General features: G+C 36.6%; 1 non-coding gene across 1 annotated transcript; it reads left to right on the top strand.

Moving 5' to 3' along the window:
* Positions 1-389: 389 nt before the first annotated feature.
* LOC121237983 lies at positions 390-497 on the top strand. The gene has a single exon (XR_005935030.1). It is a non-coding gene; the product is annotated as a small nucleolar RNA R71 (small nucleolar RNA).
* Positions 498-5066: the final 4569 nt, after the last annotated feature.

A 5066-nucleotide genomic window follows, 5' to 3' on the forward strand; every position in this document is an offset into this window, starting at 1 on the left:
CACTCTTGGGCGAGGTGATCTACCCGGCCACACACAAAACATGGTCCAAAAGACTCTACATGATTAGCGTTGTGTGGTGGCTTTAAGTCCTTAGTCTTTAACACATCTAGCTCTCTAGTGAGCATCTCAATCTTAGCCTTTAGGTTATCCACTTCCCTGAGATGGCAAATTCCACCACCATTGGGTTTCTTGTAGGTCGTGACCTATTTGTGCTCTTAGTAACACTAGGTCCAGTCCAAGTGTGAGCTTTTTTAGCAAGCTCATTGATGTATTCTATGGCCTCATCAGGATCTTTCTATAAGAACTCACCATTACACATCATGTCCAAAAATTGACGCTCTCTAGGTGGATATCCCTCATAAAAATAGCTCACTAAGCATCAATTCTCATACCCATGGTGAGGACACATACTCAACAATTTCTTAAATCTCTCCCAAGACTGATACAAAGTTTCACTGTCCTTTTGTGCAAAGGTAGAGATTTTCCTTTTTAAGGCGTTGGTCTTATGTTGGGGAAAGTATTTATTATAGAATACTTTAATAGATCATGGTCTCAGCGAATATAGACAACTCTTAGCTCATCCTTCAAAGAGAAATGAAAGAACTTAAGTCTCACAACGTTATCAGTTGCATTTTGACTATGAAAAGTCGTAACTATTTCCTAAAATTCCCTAATGTGCACATATGGATTTTTACTTTCCAAGCCATGAAAAGTAGGGAGTAACTGTATCATCCCTGTTTTAAAATTTCGTTGGCGAGTATTAGTTGGAAACATGATGCATGGTGGTGTGGCTAGGTGGAGGTAATCTTAAAGAGTTCTAGCGGGTTGATCTTCGTGTTCACTTATTTCTTCAAGACTAGATGGATTGTCAAATAAAGGATTTAAAAAATTTGATTTTGACTCTGCCACAGGCCTACAAGCAAATCTACCCAAGGTGTCTCTATACCTGTGCATGCAAGGTAACAAAATACTAAAATCTAAAAATAATGTGAAAAGAAAGAGAAAAATATGTAGCAAGCTAAAAGAGGAACAAAGTTACAACCTTTACAAATTGTTTGTATCGTTTCTTCCACCGTCTCCTCGACAACAGCACCAAAATTTGATTATGCCCAAACTAGTACGCGGTGTTATAGTATAGTTCAGAGTGTCGATCCATAGAGAGTTGGAAGAAACAGAATAAGACGAAACAGAATAAGACGCAAGCTTAGAAGAAAAGATCCAATTACAATATTACAGGAATTTGAAAAATCTACCTAAAGCACGTAATTAAAGTGAGATTAGGGCATGGAAAAGAAGGCATGTAAAGCTTTGGGCTTCCATCAACCGAATCCAATACTTTGACTTTTTCAATCCAAATGATATACACAATTAAGAATTATAGCACCAAATTTCTAATTGGAAGATATGACATTATATTCATCTATTTTCTCAAATTTAATTCCAAAATCTATTCTTCCTTTACAAACCATAGTTTTCATATATAAAAAAAGAATATCAGATCTAAAGACGACCCTATGTTCATAAACAATAATGCAGCAGAAGATCACATTAATGGTATGGAAAGCTTGTTTAAGTCACAATCATATATTCATAATCCTATAGCTCAATAAAATCAAACTATAGCAAGATTTAATATAATTGTCTCAAACTTATAACATCCAAAACAAATGAAGAATTGAATCCAAGAATCTTAAACAATAAAGCTTAACATATGAATTGAAATAAAGTCAAAGTATTTTCACTAATCAATTTCCACCCTAGGCTTTACCCAAGATTTAGTACTCCATAGAAGAACTAAAAAATAAAAATGGCATTTTTTTTCTTCTCTAGATCTGTGCCTTCTCCCTTCAAAAACTCCCAAATTTTGTGATAATGATATGCTTAAATAGGTTAGGAAAGAAACCCTAATATCTTCAGGATTCTAACATAAAACATTGCCTAAATTTTAGGAATCATCTTGGCAACCATGTACGAGTTTCAGCTGTTTGAATTTGGAAATACTTATTAGAGACAAATCTGTATCCCTTTAAGATAGTTTTCCAATGCAGCAAGAATTGTATCAATCCATTATATGAGTGGAAAGTTACATTCAAAATACTAAAGTATGTCCAGGCTGTCTCCTAACGCGTGTTGGACTCTAATCTGAATTACTCTCAAACCCTATCATTATACTTATTTGCAGAGTCCTACACTCGTTGAAAGTTCTTAGGTTATTTCAACGTCTTACCCACTTGAAAATCCTCCTTTGAATTTGACTGGACTTTGACTTGCTCTTTTATAAATCCTGAAATTAAACATAAAAATCTGATTAGGAGTATCCCAAAGTAAATAGAAGCTCAATTCAACAATATACATTAATTCTTATGATTTATATTCATATTATAGCATTTTAGTCCAATAATTGGGTATTTAGAGTGCACTTTCGTACACTCATCAATATCCTAACCTTAAGTCTATCTTTGAGAACACCGATGCTCCTTGCAATTGATCTAATAAGTCATCAATAGATGGTAACAGATACTTGTTCTTTATCGTTACCTTGTTCAATTTTCTATAATCAATGTACATCCTTAACGATCCATCATTATTCCTTACAAACAAAATTGGCGCACTCCAAGGTGATGAACTAAGTCGAATGAATCCCTTCACCAGAAGTTCCTCTATCTGCTCTTTTAACTCCTTCAGCTCTAACGAGGCCATACAATAGAGTGCTCAATGGATAGGGGTTGTAGTAGATTCCATCTCTATAATGAATTCTATTTCTCTATCAAGGGGTAATCTGGGTAGGTTGTCAGTGAAAACCTCAAAATATTCCTCAACTATAGATATTCCCTGAATCTCGTTATTTCTACCGGATTCTTCTGCTATGAATGCTATATAAGCCAAAGCACCACTAGCGATGCACTTTCTTGCTTGCAAAGCCAAAACTAGAGAGGGGTAGCCTTCACAGTCCCTCCTGTATAATGGATCTGTCCAACTTTTGGTGGATCGAAGGTAATCTCCTTGTTTCGGCGATCTTTCCTAGCAATGTTCTTGGATAACTTAATCAAGAGATGTTTTAAAACTTAATCAAATCATGCATTTTCATACTTATCCCAACCACAAGGCTTTTATAAATGCACATTATTCAAACTTAGGTAAATTAATCAAAACTTCCATAAGTTAAGCATAAATTAATCTAAACCAATACATGCTAGTTGATCAACACAAGATAGAATTAAAGCCTATTATGGCATGCCTCCAACTTCGAAATTAAACCTTCAAAATTCATTCTAAGACATTTTTTAATCATATAAAATTATACTAAGACATGTCATAGCTAAAAAATCAACTTAAACAATTTATGCATTCCATACTTCCCAATTAACTCGGTTTTGAACTTAGCATGGTAACCTTAACTAAACTTCATTAAAAATCACTCCCATGGCATAAATTAAAGCTAAAATGTCATGCTAATACTAAAAAAAGATTAGGAAAATTTTACTTCAAAAGTTCGTGGCCTTTAGAGCTCCCAACACAACTCCTCTCAAGAACTCACTCAGTTTCACTCTATTACACACTAAGGTGGAGAAATGCTCTCAAGACTCAAGAGAAGGTTTGGAGGAGAGGTGTGGAGAAATGAGAAATTGAGGGAGGTATTTATAGGCTTCAAGGAGGGAGGGAGACGTTGGCCTTGGATGAAGAAGGTCTTGGGGATTGGTTGAAGTGGGCGGTGGAGTGTGGAGGTGCAAGTTTCAGCTTGTGTCATCACTTGTGAAGGTGAAAAGTGTTCAACACTTCATGATTTCTTTTTCAAGCGTTTCATTGTGTTATGTGGGTGCAGGTTTTTCCATGGGGCAGAAATTAAAAACAAAAAATGCAATGAGGTCATGCCATGATATGGTCGAGTAAGGGTCTCAAAACTAGCCAACTTTCATCTCATGCTTGCCCCCACCTTCTTGTCCTTTCTCCATGGCTAATTTGTGCAAGTATAATGACACTCTTTGAAGGCTTTTCAGGTGGTGGAAGGTGGAGGGATTGGCTACCAAGTGCTCAAGTGTGTGTAGCTCATGGAGGGGTGAAGCAAGGTTGCTGAGTGGTTCAAGTGTGGATGCCCATCGGTTTGTGGTTTTTTTTTTAGGGGATAGCTTGGGTCAAAACTCCCATGATGACTTGATGGGCTCTTGGGAATTGGAGGGAAGGGGTGGTGGCATGTGAAGTTGGCTTAACCAAGAGCATTTTTTCAATTGAAACGCAAGGCCACTAGGTTTGGTAACTAGGCTTGTAATGGAATTGGTTAGGTTTCTTGGCTCAATTTCTTGAAGCCAATTCGTCCAATGCTAGAATAATTAGGAGGGTTAAAGTGAAGTGTAAATGATGAAATTTCTCTTGAGAAAAAGGTGTAAATGGCGTGGGCTAGGGGCTAATTTGGTGCAATGCACATGAGGTTGCACCTATGTGCCAATTAGTAGTGACTTGGGCATAGAAAATGCTTTGCTTCTACTGCATGTGTTGGGTCAAGATTAAACTTATAAATTAGTCTAAGAATAATGCAAATCAATAATAAAATCAACAAATTTCAGATAAAAAATTTGGGAAATAATTTGAAGAAAAATTAAGGTTAAAACATGGTTTGGAGGTCACTAATCATGCACAAGTTGATTATTTCCTTTAACTCAAGTTAGAAGATTAATCATGGTCAAGTGGGAACCTTAGGGGTGTGTGGCACTTCTTGGGCTTGAGAGAAACCAATGGTATGGTGTATGCGGACTTCAATTAGAAGTGTAAAAAAAAATTGAAGACAATACTTTTGGGCCTTGATGGGCTTGTAGAGCCATTTGTGTAAGTCTATTGGTTGTGGGCTTTTGATGTGGGCTTTTGAGTGGACCTTATGTCCAGGTTTATACGCTCATCCAAGCCTCGAAGGCCTACTATGATTAGGTCCAAATAACATGTCTTTCTAAGATTTGGCCAAAGGCCTTGACTATCACCATGTTAGGTCCAAAGACTTCATGTCTTCTACACATTTGGGCCTAATTTCTAAGGCTCTCTAAGAAATGCCTACAACTTCATAAATCCTAATGGGT

The sequence above is a fragment of the Juglans microcarpa x Juglans regia genome, chromosome 6S (assembly GCF_004785595.1).
Source record: "Juglans microcarpa x Juglans regia isolate MS1-56 chromosome 6S, Jm3101_v1.0, whole genome shotgun sequence".
Taxonomy (NCBI): domain Eukaryota; kingdom Viridiplantae; phylum Streptophyta; class Magnoliopsida; order Fagales; family Juglandaceae; genus Juglans; species Juglans microcarpa x Juglans regia.